Source organism: Coregonus clupeaformis, chromosome 3 (assembly GCF_020615455.1).
Source record: "Coregonus clupeaformis isolate EN_2021a chromosome 3, ASM2061545v1, whole genome shotgun sequence".
Classification (NCBI taxonomy): domain Eukaryota; kingdom Metazoa; phylum Chordata; class Actinopteri; order Salmoniformes; family Salmonidae; genus Coregonus; species Coregonus clupeaformis.
In genome coordinates, this window is record NC_059194.1 from 30,207,713 (window position 1) to 30,228,159 (window position 20,447).

Consider the following 20,447-nt stretch of genomic DNA (forward strand, 5'->3'; position numbering starts at 1 on the left):
CAGACATATTTGTTGTTTGTTTACGTGTGTGGGAAAGGTGTAGGCTACAGTGCCGGTGCCAGCTCCTCTGAAAGTACATTTTAAAAGTAGTTCTTGCATTCACCTACACACTTCCCATCAGCTCTACCCTCAGCCCTCACATACAATCAATAGACAAACAGACAGGCAGGCAGAGAGAGAGAGACAGGCAGAGAGAGAGAGAAAATAGAGAGGCAGAGAGAGAGAGAGAGAGAGAGAGAGGCAGAGAGAGAGAGAGGCAGAGAGAGAGAGAGGCAGAGAGAGAGAGAGAGAGAGAGAGAGGCAGAGAGAGAGAGAGAGAGAGAGAGAGAGAGAGAGAGAGAGAGAGAGAGAGAGAGAGAGAGAGAGAGAGAGAGAGAGCGAGAGAGCGAGAGAGAGCAAAGCCTAGATGTGAGCCGCTGAGGCAGTCTGTCCAGGCAGGGCTCTGTGACCGCATGTAAAGTGAAGCCATGGCCACTAGCCTCCTTTTCCCCTAAAACACACATTCAACCATTCTCATCTCTCATTAAGGAGAACTACTTGAGAAATGAGACAACTGTATTGTTAAGTATGGTGGGCCGAGTGGCGCAACGGTCTGAGGCACCTCATCCCAGTGCTAGAGGCGTCACTACAGACCCGGGTTCGATCCCAGGCTGTATCACAACCGGCCGTGATCGGGTGTCCCATTGGGCGGCGCACAATTGGCCCATCGTCGTCCAGGTTAGGGGAGGGTTTGGCTTGGGTAGGCCGTCATTGTAAATAAGAATTTGTTCTTAACTGACATGCCTAGTTAAATAACGGTTCAATAAAAAAAGCATTGAGTGTTTTTTCTGTTATCCAACCACACACGCCACATGAGAGCAAGATAGACCATCACCCTCTCAATCTCAACCATTCATTAATGACCACCATTCTACCCATAAGGACTCATTAAGACCTTCTAATCAAAAATGGATTACCTAACGCAATCAAAAGGTCTTCTTAAAGGAAGGGCATTATCAAAGGTTTATTACCGTACAGGGAGAGAGAGCAGAGTGCTCTGTGTGGGCCCACCAAGCCTGACATTTTACAAAACAGTAGATCTCTGACACGGACTGCATTTAATGAGTTATTGATTTCTGACTAGATTAGCTTGATGAGGGAAAAACCTGATATTCCATAGTTCTATATATAATTCCTCATGATATTCCATGAAGGAGAGCTCAATATCATTCCATATAGCATTCCTTGTGGAATACCATGGAGGAAAGCCAAAGATCTCTCCATACAAAACAATCAACTGTGTGAGAACTGTACATTCTGGTATAGCTAAGTCCCTCTGGTCTTTCTGCATCAGTCACATTCTTGAAAGACGCCCAAATCGCCCTCCTGAGCCGCGCTGCTGCGGCGGAGGAAAATATATCACACTTTCACTGAGACGCTTCCAGATTTCCCTTCCGAGGACAAGAGTTTTTTAACGTAAAGAGAGGCTGTGAAAAGGACTTGGGTGTGCAGAGAAAGTATCTCTCTAGAGCAGACCAAAACACACAGCCCTGCTATGCTGAAGATTCCCATTCCTTCTGTGAGGAGCCAGGTCCATGCCACGGCATATCAAAATAAGATTAGCCACTACGGCACAGCGCAGAGGCCGCTTAAGAGAGCAGAGGACGAGTTGCGCCGATAGTAACGTTTTCTCAGGTGGGTGGTTACCCTGCTTTGAGAGAAGGTTCCAGATATTACTCAACCACAGTTGTGGGTTTGAGAAGTCAAGTCCTCTTATTTTTAGAAAAAGGACTTTAAAAGTAATTTTCTCTTGATAATCACACTAATGATAGAATGTTATCTGAAGCCAAAGGTCTGAGGGGACACAAAGGCTACCGTGACACTGATGGCATTGGTGGTGACAGGGGTTGGTGGGCACAGGTTAACAGCAGGATAAGCAGAGGAGAGGTGGGAAGAGAAGGAAAGAGAGCCAACTATCTATGGTGCGTCTTGACCAACACTCACCAGTTATGACTGGCCCCCAATGTTGACCTTCAGCCTGGGCCACAAAGGACTACAATTACACATGATCAGAGAGAGGGGGAGAGAGGGGTGGGGGGGAGAGAGGGGTGGGGGGGGGAGAGGGAGGGAGGGAGAGAGGGAGGGAGGGAGAGAGCGAGAAAGGGGGAGAGAGAGGGGAGGTAGAGAAAGAGAGCGCGTGAGCAAGAGAGAGATGGAGGCCTTGGGTATGAGCCTAGGCCTTGTAGCAAGATTAGGTGTGCCAGGGGAGAGAGAGGAGAGAGCAGAGAAGAGAGCATTAGACTGTAATGTAGTGGGAATAAATAGGTAGCTAGGTACACTAGAGCTGCAGTGGAAAACGCAGGCTAATGGATGTTTAGATCTAACCCTCTCTATCTCTTACTCAATCTCTTGGCCTTCAAAGGAGACTTTAAGCCTCTAAGCCTCCCACAACCCTTCCCCGAACAAATAATTAAAGACATGGAAAATAGTGGCAAAAAGAAAGAAGAGAGAACAAGCATGAATATTTGATGTCCTGAGTAACCTGATGGGACGTGGGGCCAATGTATCAGCAAGGTAGAGAGCGGTGGAGAGTGTCTCTCTCTCTCCATCCATCCCAGTCTGCTGCTGAACAGAACAGAGTAAAGAAGGAATCAGTCTCTCCTCTCCTTACTCACGCATAGAGAGGAGAGGTAGAGAGGTAGACAGACTGAGACTAATGTCTATTTGATAGCTAACCTTTCCAAGCTCTCTGACGGGAAGAGCTCAGAGTGAATATGAGGGCTGTAATTGCCTGTGTGGATGGAGGGAGCTACTAAACGAGGCAACAGACACAGACAGATGGGGAAAGAGAGAGAGAGGGAGAGAGAAAAAAGTGGGAAGAGGGAAAGAAAGACGAGGCGATAAAAAGAGAAAAAAATAGGGAGAGGGACAGAGCGAAAGAAATTAGCAACAAAATTGTCAGATGCAGCAATCAATCTGGAATTTACAAAGTGTTCAAAACAGCAATTAACATATTTCCCCCATTATTAGCGTGGGATTAATTGTAGGGACAGAATAAAGTGGGTGCATGTATTTAAACAATAGCAGATGACAGCAGCGCTGAGTAGTGTGTGTGCGTCCATGTTTTCCTATATTATCATGACCACAATGTGCTGACAAGTCACCAGAATGTCCTGACAAGGTAGGAAAACAACAGTTTTGAAAAGTCAGTAGAGTTAAGTTTAATAGGATTTTGAATGGGAATACATTTTTACTGCCCAAAAAATCCTGAAAATTCACGAAAACAAAGCTGTGTCTACACATGTTCCTACATTTGTGTGTGTGAGAGTGAGTGGTCTTTAGCCTCTGGGTAGGTGGTCAGTCCTGAGGGGCGAACTAGCCAGAGGTGCCCCTTTTTGACAAATAAAATTGTCTCTCTCCTCTCTGCCCCTCAGGGCCTTAATGCCCCCCTACCTCCCCCTTCTTACCTCCCTACCTCCCCCTGCTTACCTCCCTACCTCCCCCTTCTTACACCCCTCACCTCCCGCGGTGCCGCTGACAGGAATAAATGATGACCCTCCCTGTTCTGTCTCCAAGTGCCTTGGCAACCGCACACTCTCCATGGTAACGCCTGAGTTACGGCAGTGTTCTCCTTCTGTGGCGACAGCATTCCCTCTGTTCTGAAGGGAATGAGGTGTGTGTTACTGTGTGCTCATGAGACTGAGGGGGACTTTGAGATCAGATGGAGATTGGTGTTGTTGTTAAAAAAAAATCTCAAAAAATAAATTATAATAATTCACTCCATATACAAACGTATACATACGAACAACAACTTACAGACGCACACAAACAACGACTGCATTTAATCTGCCCAGAACTGCATGCTCACACCCCCATCCCTAGTGCCTGCATTATTGTTTGCCTTCAATTGTATTCATTCGTTTTTCCTCGGTCGCCAATGCCATTTCAATAATGTTGTTGTTTCAAACAGTATAAACTAATGCATCAGAAGAATGTGATAATCTGGAAGGCACTGCTAAAATGACACACATGGCACAGAGTCATTTTCGGCAAAACCACACACATACAGTACAGTGCCTTCAGAAAGTATTCACACACCTTGACCTTTTCCACATTTTGTTGTGGTACAGCCTGAATTTGAGATTGTGCGTTACTGGCCTACACACAATACCCCATAATGTCAAAGTGGAATTATGTTTTTAGACATTTTTACAAATTAATAAAAAATGAAAAGCTGAAATGTCTTGAGTCAATAAGTATCCAACACCTTTGTTATGGCAAGCCCAAATCAGTTCAGGAATAAAAATATGCTTAACAAGTCACATAATAAGTTGCATGGACTCACTGTGTGTGCAATAATAGTGTTTAACATGATTTTTTAATGACTACCTCATCTCTGTAACCCACACATACAATTATCTGTAAGGTCCCTCAGTCGAGCAGTGAATTTCAAACACAGATTTAACCACAACGACCAGGAAGGTTTTCCAATGCTTCGCAAAGAAGGCCACCTATTGGTAGATGGGTAAAAAAAAAAAGCAGACATTGAATATCCATTTGAGCATGGTGAAGCTATTAATTACACTTTGGATGGTGTCTCAATACACCCAGTCCCTACAGGTGTCCTTCCTAACTCAGTTGCCGGAGAGGAAGAATACTGGTCAGGGACTTCACCATGAGGCCAATGGTGACTTTAAAAGACTTTAAAAGAGTTACAGACAGTGTTTAATGGCTGTGATAGGAGAAAACTGAGGATGGATCAACAACCTTGTAGTTACTCCACAATACTAACCTAAATTACAGAGTGAAAAGAAGGAACCCTGTACAAAATAAAAATATTCCAAAACATGCATCCTGTTTGCAATAAGGCACTAAATAAAATCTGCAAAAAATGTGGCAAAGAAATGAACTATGTCCTGAATACAAAGCATTATGTTTGGGGCAAATCCAACACAACACAACACTGAGTACCACTCTTCATATTTTCAAGCATGGTGGTGGCTGCATCATGTTATGGGTATGCTTGTTGTCAAAAGAACTAGGGAGTATTTTTTTTTAGGATAAAAAGGAAGGGAGTATCTTACCAAGATTACCTTGAATGTTCCTGAGTGGCTTAGTTACAGTTTTGACTTAACTCAGCTTGAAAATCTATGGTAAGACTTGAAAATGTCTCTCTAGCAATGATCAACAACCAACTTGACAGAGCTTGAAGAATTTTAAAAAGAATAATCTGCAAATATTGTACAATCCAGCTGTGTAAAGCTCGTAGATTTACCTAGAAAGACTCTGCTGTAATCGCTGCCAAAGGTGATTCTAACGTGTATTGCCTCAGGGGGTTGAATACTTATCTAATGAAGATATATATATATATATATATAAAAAAAAAAAATCTAGTTTTTTAAATATATTTTTTACAAATGTTAGAATTTTTTTCCACTTTGACAGACTATTTGGTGTAGATTGTTGACAAAAAATTACAATTAAATATATTTTAATCCAACTTCGTAACAAAACAAAATGTGGAAAAAGAAAAGAAAGGCTAAAAGAAAAAGCAGAGCAGCAGTACAGTACGTCCATCCAGCTGGACAGGTCAGTGCCAGGGTCAGAGCCAGGGGTCAGGGTCAGGGTCAAGGTCAGGGCGGTGTAATCCCTAATGTGTTATCCAGTTAAACTGGACTAAGGTTGCAAACGGAGGGTATATTACTGGAAACTTTAGAAGTTTACCACTAAACTACCAGAATTCTGGTATCTTTCAAGGATTTTATGTGATCTATCACAAGAGATGTGGTGGCCCTTTAGGGTACTTCAGATTATCACGTGTCTATAATTATCTCTGGCCCTCTCTCTGGCCTTATCACATGTAAAATACATGTAAAATATATTAAATCATTAAATAATAAGATTTTAAAATAAAAACTTGAATGATAAAGCAGTAAAACATCCTAAATATAAACCAACTTGGGCGGCAGGTAGCTTAGTGGTTAAGAGCGTTGTGCCATTAACCGAAAGGTCGCTGGTTCTAATCCCCGAGCCGACTAGGTAAAAAATCTGTCGATGTGCACTTGAGCAAAGCACTTAACCCTAATTGCTCCTGTAAGTCGCTCTGGATAAGAGCGTCTGCTAAATGACAAAAAAATAAAAAAATAAGAAAAACATAGTGAATACCATTGGTGTTTAATAGTTGGGTTTCAGCATGAAATATCCCCCCCAAAATTACACTTTTATTTATTTTAATACTGGCAGTTGTGAAAAATGTCAATAGTTGGATGAGTTGCAGAGGTAATTGAAAATATTGAAATTGTTGATTAGATTATTTTTTCATTAATTAGTCTATTTTCTCTTGAACCATATGGTCTATCTACTAGAAACTCATGGAAAATATGGACAAGGATATAAAAAAATTATATTATATAAAAAATAATATAAAATTAAAGTGGCAATATGTAACTTTTTGGCGACCCGACCAAATTCACATAGAAATGTGAGTTATAGATCTATCATTCTACTTGAAAGCAAGCCTAACAAGCGGTAGATATATTCTATGTGCACTATTTCTATGCTTCCCGTTCTTAAGTTTTGTTTTTGCGTCTTTTACTTTCGGTTTTGTACACCAGCTTCAAACAGCTGAAATAACAATATTTTTGGTTATGGAAAATATATTTCACAGAGGTTTAGATGGTACAATGATTCTCTACACAATACTATCTTATTTTGTCACATAAACTGAAATTAGGCGAACTATTCGTTTTAGCAACCAGGAAATGGCGGTGCGATTTCTGCATTGTGCAACTTAAAGTTATTCAAGTATAAATGACCAAAGTTACGATAGATTGCCACACATTTTCAATTAATTACCTAAATTATTGAAGATTTCAGTAACTTTGGTAAATAACCGGTAGCGTTGCAACCCTAATCTGGATTTACTATGGACTCCTTCCATGAAGACTATCAATTACCAGCCTACTTGTAGCGATTGAAGGGGGAACAGCCTGACCAGGACTTGAACGGGGACTCTGCAGTTATGGGTAGAGCACACAACAACCTGCACTTGTAATATGCACATGTAGGAAGGCTACACTTCGTATGATAATAATGGCTTTTGAAAGTGTACAGCTTTGGATTTCACCATCATAAAGAAAGTAGAGGTCCTTTTTACAGCTTAACTAAATCTCAGCATTTGCATTCATCCTGTCCTTTCTAACCTGATGGACATTAAGGACATCAAAAGAAAAGGAAAATGTCCTTTTGCTGTGCTGCATTTAAAGCTACAAATAACATGCATACATGGAAATGCAAGCGGAAACAATTGTTTTTTGACAGGTTGTATTTCAAAGGCAGTGACAGTTCCCTCCGTTGGGCCTAAGCCACCCTTGGCATCCATCAATAAAGAATCAAATCGATCTGAAATTCAAAATCCTTTTCATACATCCATTGTGGCTGTCGCGATTAAAAGCTTAGGCTGTGAAAAAGTGTGAAGAAGAAGCGCGGTCAAGGTTTCTCTCTCTCTCCTGCTCTTCTCTCTTTTTTGCCCATCGGAATGCACAAAGCGGGCGGCATCCCTTTTAGCCGCAGTGCAAACATTTACACTGACTTCCCTCTTTCAAATCAATTCATTTAACGCCTGTGAAGAACTAATCTCTCATGGACAGACTAAGTAAACATAAATGGTAATGTAGATCTGTCATGATACAACGGGATGCGTGAGATCAGCAGCATTAGATCCAGTGCTTGGGTTTTGCGTCACTGGTTCTTTGGAAAAATCATGATTTCGCAGGTGTTAGCATTCTTCGAATTTCGGAAGGGGACATTTGGCCCATAGACTTGCCCGTAACTTGCAAAGAGAAAAGGGTGGAGCTATTCATTCCAGTTCCGATCCTCGTTTTATCTCTTCTCTTAACACGTATTTACCCATAAACTTAATCGAGTATCTGACCAATTACGCAAGACTTTAGTTCTGAGTTAACCGAGATTAGTGAAGGATGGAGGTGTCGAAGCTGGAACGGAACAAAATGTAGTTTTGTACCGTGGTTCTAATTCTCGAGGAAAGTGACTTTCAGACTGTTTCTCCTCTATCTACACCTCATATTAATTGAACGGCCACTGAATTATGACCCTTCTTCAGCACCTCAATTTATGTCCAAGACTGAGGTGATTTCACCAAGGCTTTTTTTTAAATATAGAACAATTCCTTAAATGGTCCGTGGGCCTCCGTGGGCCAAGTGGAAGTTGAAATTATTATGTTTAGAGAACAACAAATAATCGATCGGGCCAATATTTTTGGCCGACATTAGCCTTTCCTAGTCTATCGGCCCCTATGTAGCGCGAGTGCACTTGTGTTAAAACTTTTGCAAGCTGGCGAGGAACCTCTGGCTGGACTTCGTCTTGTTAGCTACCCACTCATGGTGCATATAGATTAGTTTAAGCACACCTGATTTTATTTTTTTATTTTACCTTTATTTAACCAGGTAAACCAGTTGAGAACAAGTTCTCATTTACAACTGCGACCTGGCTAAGATAAAGCAAAGCAGTGCGATAAAAACAACACAGAGTTACATATGGGGTAAAACAAAACAAAGTCAAAAATACAACAGAAATACATATATATATACAGTGTGTGCAAATGTAGCAAGTTATGGAGGTAAGGCAATAAATAGGCTATAGTGCAAAATAATTACAATTAGTATTAACACTGGAATGATAGATGTGCAAGAGATGATGTGCAAATAGAGATACTGGGGTACAAATGAGCAAAATAAATAACAATATAGGGCTGAGGTAGTTGGGCGGGCTAATTTCAGATGGGCTGTGTACAGGTGCAGTGATCGGTAAGGTGCTCTGACAACTGATGCTTAAAGTTAGTGAGGGAGATAAGTGTCTCCAGCTTCAGAGATTTTTGCAATTTGTTCCAGTCATTGGCAGCAGAGAACTGGAAGGAATGGCGGCCAAAGGAGGTGTTGGCTTTGGGGATGACCAGTGAGATATACCCGGGTGGGTGTTGCTATGGTGACCAATGAGCTAAGATAAGGCGGGGATTTGCCTAGCAGTGATTTATAGATGGCCTGGAGCCAGTGGGTTTGGCGACGAATATGTATTGAGGACCAGCCAACAAGAGTGTACAGGTCACAGTGGTGGGTAGTACAGTGGGGAAAAAAAGTATTTAGTCAGCCACTATTTGTGCAAGTTCTCCCACTTAAAAAGATGAGAGAGGCCTGTAATTTTCATCATAGGTACACGTCAACTATGAAAGACAAATTGAGGAAAAAAATCCAGAAAATCACATTGTAGGATTTTTTATGAATTTATTTGCAAATTATGGTGGAAAATAAGTATTTGGTCACCTACAAACAAGCAAGATTTCTGGCTCTCACAGACCTGTAACTTCTTCTTTAAGAGGCTCCTCTGTCCTCCACTCGTTACCTATATTAATGGCATCTGTTTGAACTTGTTATCAGTATAAAAGACACCTGTCCACAACCTCAAACAGTCACACTCCAAACTCCACTATGGCCAAGACCAAAGAGCTGACAAAGGACACCAGAAACAAAATTGTAGACCTGCACCAGGCTGGGAAGACTGAATCTGTAATAGGTAAGCAGCTTAGTTTGAAGAAATCAACTGTGGGAGCAATTATTAGGAAATGGAAGACATACAAGACCACTGATAATCTCCCTCGATCTGGGGCTCCACGCAAGATCTCACCCCGTAGGGTCAAAATGATCACAAGAACGGTGAGCAAAAATCCCAGAACCACACGGGGGGACCTAGTGAATGACCTGCAGAGAGCTGGGACCAAAGTAACAAAGCCTACCATCAGTAACACACTACGCCGCCAGGGACTCAAATCCTGCAGTGAAAGACGTGTCCGCCTGCTTAAGCCAGTACATGTCCAGGCCTGTCTGAAGTTTGCTAGAGTGCATTTGGATGATCCAGAAGAGGATTGGGAGAATGTCATATGGTCAGATGAAACCAAAATATAACTTTTTGGTAAAAACTCAACTCGTCGTGTTTGGAGGACAAAGAATGCTGAGTTGCATCCAAAGAACACCATACCTACTGTGAAGTATGGGGGTGGAAACATCATGCTTTGGGGCTGTTTTTCTGCAAAGGGACCAGGACGACTGATCTGTGTAAAGGAAACGAATGAATGGGGCCATGTATCGTGAGATTTTGAGTGAAAACCTCCTTCCATCAGCAAGGGCATTGAAGATGAAACGTGGCTGGGTCTTTCAGCATGACAATGATCCCAAACACACCGCCCGGGCAATGAAGGAGTGGCTTCGTAAGAAGCATTTCAAGGTCCTGGAGTGGCCTAGCCAGTCTCCTGATCTCAACCCCATAGAAAATCTTTGGAGGAGTTGAAAGTCCGTGTTGCCCAGCGACAGCCCCAAAACATCACTGCTCTAGAGGAGATCTGCATGGAGGAATGGGCCAAAATACCAGCAACAGTGTGTGAAAACCTTGTGAAGACTTACAGAAAATGTTTGACCTGTGTCATTGCCAACAAAGGGTATATAACAAAGTATTGAGAAACTTTTGTTATTGACCAAATACTTATTTTCCACCATAATTTGCAAATAAATTCATTAAAAATCCTACAATGTGATTTTCTGGATTTTTTTTTCTCATTTTGTCTGTCATAGTTGACGTGTACCTATGATGAAAATTACAGGCCTCTCATCTTTTTAAGTGGGAGAACTTGCACAATTGGTGGCTGACTAAATACTTTTTTTCCCCACTGTATATGGGGCTTTGGAGACAAAACGGATGGCACTGTGATAGACTACATCCAATTTGCTGAGTAGAGTGTTGGAGGCTATTTTGTAAATGACATCGCCGAAGTCAAGGATCGGTAAGATAGTCAGTTTTACGAGGGCATGTTTGGCAGCATGAGTGAAGGAGGCTTTGTTGCGAAATAGGAAACCGATTCTAGATTTAACTTTGGATTGGAGATTCTTAATGTGAGTCTGGAAGGAGAGTTTACAGTCTAACCAGACACCTAGATATGTGTAGTTGTCCACATACTCTAGGTCAGACCCGTCGAGAGTAGTGATTCTAGTCGGGTGGGCGGGTGCAAGCAGTGTTCGGTTGAAGAGCATGCATTTAGTTTTACTAGTGTTTAAGAGCAGTTGGAGGCTACTGAAGGAGTGTTGTATGGCATTGAAGCTCGTTTGGAGGTTTGTTAACACAGTGTCCAATGAAGGGCCAGATGTATACAAAATGGTGTCGTCTGCGTAGAGGTGGATCTGAGAGTCACCAGCAGCAAGAGCGACGTCATTGATATACACAGAGAAAAGAGTCGGCCCAAGAATTGAACCCTGTGGCACCCCCATAGAGACTGCCATAGGTCCAGACAACAGGCCCTCCGATTTGACACATTGAACTCTATCTGAGAAGTAGTTGGTGAACCAGGCGAGGCAGTCATTTGAGAAACCAAGGCTATTTAGTCTGCCAATAAGAATGCGGTGGTTGACAGAGTCGAAAGCCTTGGCCAGGTCAATGAAAACGGCTGCACAGTACTGTCTATTATCGATCGCGGTTATAATATCGTTTAGGACCTTGAGCGTGGCTGAAGTGCACCCACGACCAGCTCGGAAACCGGATTGCATAGCGGAGAAGGTACGGTGGGATTCGAAATGGTCGGTGATCTGTTTGTTGACTTGGCTTTCAAAAAACTTTTTGAAGGGCAGGATGGATATGGGTCTGTAAAAGTTTGGATCTAGAGTGTCACCCCCTTTGAAGAGGGGGATGACCGCAGCAGCTTTCCAATCTCTGGGGATCTCAGACGTTACGAAAGAGGGATTGAACAGGCTAGTAATAGGGGGTTGCGACAATTTCAGGCTAGTTTTAGAAAGAAAGGGTCCAGATTGTCTAGCCCAGATGATTTGTAGGGTTCCAGATTTTGCAGCTCTTTCAGAACATCAGCTGTCTGGATTTGTGTGAAGGAGAAGCAGGGGGGCATGGGCAAGTTGCAGCGGAGGGTGCAGAGCTGGTGGCCGGGGTTGTGGTAGCCAGGTGGAAAGCATGGCCAGCCGTAGCAAAATGCTTGTTGAAATTCTCGATTATTGTAGATTTATCGGTGGTGATAGTGTTTCCTAGCCTCAGTGCAGTGGGCAGCTGGGAGGAAGTGCTCTTATTTTCCATGGACTTTACAGTGTCCCAAAACTTTTTGGAGTTAGTGCTACAGGATGCAAATTTCTGTTTGAAAAAGTTAGCCTTTGCTTTCCTAACTGCTTGTGTATATTGGTTCCTAACTTCCCTGAAAAGTTGCATATCGCGGGGGCTATTTGATGCTAATGCAGTACGCCACAGGATGTTTTTGTGCTGGTCAAGGGCAGTCAAGTCTGAGGAGAACCAGGGGCTATATCTGTTCTTAGTTCTGTATTTTTTGAATGGGGCATGTTTATTTAAGATTGAGAGGAAATTACTTTTAAAGAACAACTAGGCATCCTCTACTGACGGAATGAGATCTATATCCATCCAGGATACCTGGGCCAGGTCAATTAGGAAGGCCTGCTCGCTGAAGTGTTTTTGGGAGCGTTTGACAGTGATGAGGGGTGGTCGTTTGACCGCGGACCCGTTACGGGACGCAGGCAATAAGGCAGTGATCGCTGAGATCCTGGTTGAAGACAGCGGAGGTGTATTTAGAGGGTAAGTTAGTCAGGATGATATCTATGAGGGTACCCATGTTTACGGATTTAGGGTTGTACCTGGTAGGTTCGTTGATAATTTGTGTGAGATTGAGGGCATCTAGTTTAGATTGTAGGATGGCCGGGGTGTTAAGCATATCCCAATTTAGGTCACCAAGCAGTACGAACTCTGAGGATAGATGGGGGGCAATCAATGAATAAAGACATACGGCATGTAGAAATATTGAATGAAGAGATCTTTCCCTTTCAAGACGATTCGTTACGTATCTAGATACAAGACAGGAACGATACGTTTTAGTTTGAAACAATTCGATGCGATTCGGTTTGATTAGAGAACGAATCGATGGGATTCAGCTCGATGTGATACGATTCGATGTGCTAACATTTGTTGCATAAACACATTCATTTTCCATTCTAAATTAAAATCTGCTGCTGATGGAGCTCATGAGCTGGGCTTCTGAGCTGGATCTGTCTGAGGTGACTCATATATGTGTGTGTGTAAATTATGTATGGCTATGGTGTATGTAATATGTAGGCACCTGAGCTGAGCCATAAGGGAGACTCGGCATCTACCACCAAACTACCACTATCAGATTAGGGGGGTCAATGTAGCCTGTTTTTTTTGGGGGAGTTCTGAAATCACCATCACCCACTAATTAAATTGTCATTTTTGCAGATTAAGTGTTTGAGCTAGTAATGTATCTTTATTTATAGGCTTACAAATTAGCTATGACATAGCCAATTAATTTATATAGCACAAGTTTGAATTTCACCCCATCTCAAAATCGAATAGTTTTGACTGTTTGAAACTTTGCTGAAGGTTCCATGCAGATGTGTATGGTCAGGACCAGGCGTGAAGCTGGGCACAGTGTGCAGTTTGACTAGGCTACTGATATTGCCTGGGGTTGTTCGGCATGCAAAATGACTTGTAGATCAATGACTGTCAACACAGTTACATGCAGTTCGACACTGAGGGAGAGGATGCATCAGTTGTCACAAAAGATGAGAAATCTTTTCGGAAGGTAGAAAGAATGTAATATGAGCAAAACATGAGTGAATTGGTGATTCGTAACGTTTGAATCGTTTTCTGACCGATGCATGCTACATTTGGATCGATTTGAGGTCCGTGGACCGATGCACTTGTATCTTAAACATTAGAATCGGGGAACGATGCATATCAGTAAATTGTTATATCCCTAATTGAAAGTATTCATTAATTTACTGTTCGACAAAACAACGTCCTTAACAGGCTACAGCACTTTACAAAACAAGATACCGGTAGCTAGCTAACTAGTTAGCTAGCCTAGTTAACTAGTTAGCTAGCGAGGTAGCTTGGAAAATAGCTTACATTCAGTCAGAGAAAGCTAACATTGCTAGATAGCATACAGCTGAAGCCAACGTCAGCTCACTACCCTAAAACGTGATTTGTTAGAATATGCAAAACATAACAAAAAGCAAGTTGATTGTCTCCAAAAACGTTCACTGGGTTAAATGACTGGTCGTTCTCTTTCTTGACGAACTGTTGCATGTGAGAGAGGACGAGTGTCTTGAGAGTGACCAGTCCAATATCTATCTGCAGACTGCAATAACTACACGCCGCGCCCACTACATACCACGGCCACTGCCATTTAGGGTACTTGTAACAGTACGATGCCTATTAGCTTACGTCACTACATGCCGCGCCCACTAGCATTACGTCACTACTAGCATTATGTCACTACATGCACACTAGCTAGCTGGCACACTAGCTAGTAAGATGGTAAAAACAAAGTCATATTTATTGTTTGATTTTAAAATCTATGCATTAATGACCACATGGCTGTCTCTGGGAAATTTTGTCAACAACATTTTCACATTTAATTATATTGAATAGTTTCTAGCCCTGATAATGTAACCACATTAGCTCATCTGATGTGATTGTATCTGATGGTATCTAGCCCAGAGATCCCCAGCTTGAAGCTAACTGCAGCAGGCACAGTATAATAGTATGATTACACATTCAGAATGTGGAGAGCCGATTAGTGCTGAGATGAATAAAAACACGGGGAGAGAAGGTTAAATATGTATGTCCTCTAAAAGCTCAGATGGCCTCTAAAAGCAGCTTCGCCACACTGAGAATCTGGGATCTCTGATACAGCCGCGCCTCACTGGAGTTATGGAGGATCTGAGGGAATTGGAAAACGTGTGAAATGGATTACCATACTCTGGGGAAAGCAGCCAGGATGGTATTAGAAATAGCGACGCCATGGGAATAATATGGTAGAGGCAGGGAGACACACACACGGTACCAACATATGCACACATCTGGTCACATCCCTGTGCACACGCAAACACACACACATTCATTAGGGGATAGTGTAGCAGTAAAGTAGTATCCCTAGGATTCTCGCCCCTGCACAGTGGAGAGAGAGGAACATACACCTTCATCAACTCAACACACCCCCTTCCCCCATTATAGAGATGAATGAACACACATCAGACAGCTCTCACACACACAGACTATCCCCCCAAAACCGGAGGAAAATGAACGCCTTTATCGCAAACAACAACCCCCCCCACTGGTATAAGACAGATCACCAAGTAAGTAGCATTGCACAAGCTTTAGGAGGAGCTCTCCTATGTCTCTGTAGCGTACTTGATGTACAAGTACACCCCCTGGACAGGATGCTAGTCTATCGCAGGCCCCCAATCTATCTCCTTAATGCAGAGTGCCAAGCAGAGACGCACTGGGTCCCATCTTTAAATTGGCTGGTACAGGACAGAGCGATAACAGTAGCAGTATAACAGTAGTGTAAAAACAGTGTGGTCCATCATTATTGACACCTTTGATAAAGATGAGCAACAAAATACATTATAAAATAAACAATACAAATGCTTAGCTATATTGCATGCTAAAGAAATGTGGGAAACTATATTATTTTATACTAATACAATTGTTCAGAGAAATACATTTTGTTTAACAAGTATTTGTATACATTTTTTTAAAGATAGGTGTCAAAAGTATTGTCACCCGTTTTCAATACTTTAGCACCCTCCCTTTGCAAGGATAACGACACTGAGCCTTTTTCAAAAAATTATATGAGATTGGAGAACACGAGGGATTTTAGACCATTCCTCCATACATCATCTTTCCAGATTCTTGATATCCTTCGTCTGCACTTATGGAGTGCCCTCTTCAATTCAAACCACAGGTTTGCAATGGGGTTCATTCAAGTCCGGAGACTGATGACCATTGCAAAATGTTAATTTTGTGGTCAATTAACAATTTCTTTGTGGATTTTGATTAGTGCTTGGGGTTATTGTCTTGCTGGAAGATCCACTTGCGGCCAAGTGTCAGCCTCCTGGCAGAGACAACCAGTTTTTTGGCAAAAATGTCCTGGTACTTGGTCAAGTTCATGATGCCGTTAACCTTAACAAGGGCCCCAGGACCAGTGGAAACAAACTAGCCCCATAACATCAAAGATCCACCACCATATTTTACAGTAGGTATGAGGTACTTATTTTTTGCTCATCTTTATCAAGGGTGCCAATAATTACGGACCACACTGTATATTTGCCAGACAAGACAAGAATCCATTAAGGGGGACAGTGAAACCACTTAAAGATTACAACATCTGATGAAGGGACCAAATGTGGTCTGAGCTTCTTCATAGCCAATCTCACCGTCCTAACTCAATGTCGGCTCTAACTCATTTCAATTTCATTCCAGTAGGTTGGATATTGAGTTATGATTAAGCAATCAAGGAGAAAGGATAATTTACTGCACTGAATGATTTCCCATATTTCCAGCCATTTTCTCAGTAAGTTGAGTGACAGCGGAGGCTATTAGCTAGGGGCCACAGGAGGCTGCATCCTACGGTGTATACTGTATATAGATTAAATCTCTCCATTCCTCCACGTTATGTCATGCATATGGATGTCCTGCAGCGCTGGAATAAGATGGCGGACAAGTTTATGTGTGGAAATCAAGAGAGCCTGGGGCAATGAATAAGACACAAACACCCAGTGGTGGTTTACTTGGATTTTCTAAGGATATAAATAGGATTGTAGTCCCTGAGACAACCTCACAATGGTTGGAGCAATGGTGGTAATTTATCATTTTTCGACAGGGTTGGAGGGAGAGAAGGGGTGAGGGGTGGCTTTCATATAAATTCAGTGCAGGTGGAATCAATGTGGTGGTGTCCAGCTGGGAGGAAAGGGAGGGAGAGGGGGAGAGAGAGAGAGGGAGAGAGAGAGAGAGGGGGAGAGAGAGAGACCTTGGGATCAATGTGAGTGGGAGGAGTGTTTGTTTATCCTCTGCCACCTCAGGACACAACACTGAAGGACACTGGGCCAGCAGCAGCACAAATCATCTCCATTGGGAGAGAGAGAAAGAGAGAGCATTGTTAATGTGCTCTCCTTGTGTTTGCAATACAGCAGAGATCTTTCAGAGGTGAAAGTCAGACTGTTGATAGGTCAAAGAGAAGTACGAGCTTAGTGCACATACACAACTGTAATATGCTGCGGGATGTCAGAGAAGCCAGCCAAATAGCTTGATATCCCTCTGTTCTCTAACAAATCGTGCATTAGAAAAAATATCTACATAAAAGATGAAATACTAGCAGATGTTTTATCTGTAACCTCTTGCATCCGACTCGAAGACAAATATAGGATATGTAGCTATTCTTTTGCTAAACAGATGTTATGGATTTGCTGAACAAGACCAAGCGATAAATCTCTCCTATGGACTATAGATCATATAGATTCACGGTAGCAAAATACTACTGTGAAGAAACAATACAAGGTGAACTCTTATAGAAGACATGCCGTAATAGACAATATACAACACAATATATAAACACAATACAAACCAACTCAACACTACTGTACACAGACAAAATATAATATAACAAATAATTCCCTATTTCTTAAAAAATAAGTTGCAATTGAAAAACTATTTTGGTCTCCTCACGTAGTTATTGGATTGTCAACATTACACGTAGTTATTGGATTGTCAACATTACATGTAGTTATTGGATTGCCAACATTTCAGAACCCTTTTTTTTCTCAAATGGGTTCTGCAATGTTGACAATCCAATAACTACCTGGGAGACCAAAAGTTTTTTCAATTGTAACTTATTTTCTAAGAAATAGGGAATTATTTAAGAAAGGTGCAAGAGTGCCAATATATTTGTCCGCCACTCTATATAACCCATATATAATATATAAGGTGAAACAACAAAAATACACACGCCAACCTGCCAGTAACACAATACAAACCACAGAGGGTGAGCCAAACCCAAAACAAGGCTTCTGAAACACAATCCCCAGCAGGACAAACAGCCACCATTGCCCTCCCGGCCTCCTCCTCAAATCTGGCCCAATCGATCTTTGGGCCGAGGGGGAAAACACTGGCTCTGATGGCTGATCAGACAGTGATATGCAGCACTACAATACCTCCTCATGAAATGATGATGAGATGGATTTAAGAGCCTGCCTGGCTACTTGTCAGGTACCAGAACATTATCACTCTCATGGGAACACGACTCGTCCCTCTTTCTTTCTCTCCCCTTCTCTCTCCCTCCATCCTCTTTCTCTCCCCCCTCTCTCTTCCCTCTCTCCCTCTTTCATGTCCAGATAAGAGAAAGCAGAGCAGGCCATACAGATTTGCCTGTGATTCCGGCAACGAAGAGGGGTTCCCGTGGGAATACCGCGGTAAGGAAGAATAGCTGACAAAAGAGAGGAAGAGATTATGTTGTGCTGTGCTGCCCATATTTTGGCTCAGCCAGATGAAACAGATAGCATTTTCCACTGGCTGATGAGGATGGGGAGTGGGACGTATTCAGAATCATCATCAGCGTGCTTTCACAGTTTAATCAACAACAGCAGATAGGCTTGGCTGGATGCAGAATAACAATCTATATAGACAGTCACGGTTTGCATAAACAAACAAAAGACAGAACACTGTGCCCTCATGACGGTGAATGATATGATTTTACTCACTACTTTATGGAATACAAACCTACCTAGACTTGCCATTCCCCCACAGCTTCAGCCAGCTCTCCTACCTTCCCAGCCCCAGCTACAGCTTCTGTTCCAAAACACTCCACCCTCCCAGTCCCCCAGCCAGCCAGCACTGCCATCCCCAGCCAGCATCAGGTAAGACATGTGGGATGTCAGGAAGATGGCAGTTCTATCTGGGCTCTGTCTGTTACCCTGCCTTCCTCCATTCCACCCCCCCAGCTCACCGTCTGTGTCTGTCTGTCTCTGTGTGTGTGTGTGTGTGTGTGTGTGTGTGTGTGTGTAGGTTGCTGTGCTTTTCACTGTCCATTCTGGGGAAACGGGACAGTTATGGATTAAATGCCAGTGTGCAGCAGTGTATACACACCCGTTTGACAGTTTAATGGAGCGTGGATGTGTGTGTGTTAGGAGTATGTGTGTGTGTTAGGAGGGGGAGTTATGGGCATCAAACCACACAAACACACACTGCAGCAGAGCGGTGTGTTGGCTGTGTAAAATGTGAAACCTGTCTCTGGCATCACATGCACAACATTTCAACCAGCTGCCAAAGTCAGTTCAGCCACAAATGGCCACTGTAAACCCAATGTAACATTTCCCATTTGTTCCGCCACACGGCCTCCTGCTGCCTGGGACAGCTGTGGTAACAGAACAGAGAGGGAGAAAGAGAGAGAGAGGTAGAGAGGAAGAGAGAAAGGTAAGATGATTTACCCAGTCTGTGACCCTGACTACCACCTCCCCCACTCTTCCCCCACTCCTGATGGGAAGCTTCCAATCAGAGCAAACGATCAATACGTCCTGGCCTCTGTGCCTATGTAGCTGGGTCTCTAAAGCTAACGACTAGCACTTAAGAAGAAAGGGAATGAATATTGATTATCAAGGGTTAATAAGACCCGGCAGAGTGCCTAACATTGGGTGATTGGGTTGTGTATTACATGATTGATTAATTGATACACGTGTCAGATGTACAGTAAGCAACAAAAAGTTTTATTTTACTGAATAATAAATGCAAATATTTGTGATGGTGCATGTTTACAGGCTTAATGGTGTCTGCCCTTCCTAATAAGACATCAAGACCAATCTGACGAGCAGAAAACAATAACTGCTAAAAATGTAAATGTATATTTGAGACCCCCCCGCACCCCCCCAGTCCCGAGACACACACACCGCCCCGCACACCTTATTTTCAATTATTAGGTGGCTCTTAAAAGAGCATCGTTGAGTGGCAATGGACAGGGAAAGTTGTGTGTACTACTGCATACGTCTTGCCAATAATGTGGGATTCGAGCATCCCATTGGTTCCTGCATTGTTAATAGAACTGCGGGAAACCAGTGCACGACAGACTAGGGCGACGGACACAGTCTACCTGTGCCCTAGCTATCGTTAGCTAGCTAGCTACCGGTCCCGCCTGCTGTGAACCGGAGTCCTAGCTAGCTAACTAGGACTCCGGTACACAGCAGGTGGGATAGGTAGCTAGCTCGCACACCGGTAGACAAGTGTACTTCGCCCCCGCCTGTTGGTCACCGTTTTCCCACAATTCTGTTAACGACGGCGAGGGCAGGTGTTCGGCAGGCGTTAGCGAAGGACACTGGGTGCTAGCTAACTGTGGGAAAACAGTGACCAACAGGCGGGGGCGAAGTACACTGTCTACTGGTGTGCGAGCTAGCTAGTTTTGTATATTGTATATGTAATTGTTAGCATTGCTAACCTTAGGATTACAGATGCTCTGTGGGGTTCAAAATAGTGTCGCTTGTGTTCAGTTCCAGTATTCCCATTGATCAGCATAGCAATTGATAACACCTGACCATGCTTGCAAAACAAGT

The 20,447-nt window shown here is 42.9% G+C and overlaps 1 protein-coding gene across 1 annotated transcript in view; it reads right to left on the reverse strand.

Annotated features, from left to right (window-relative positions):
- Nucleotides 1-20,447, reverse strand: part of LOC121544624 (bifunctional heparan sulfate N-deacetylase/N-sulfotransferase 1) — an 84,902-nt gene that overhangs the window by 12,876 nt on the left and 51,579 nt on the right. The window lies entirely within an intron of this gene.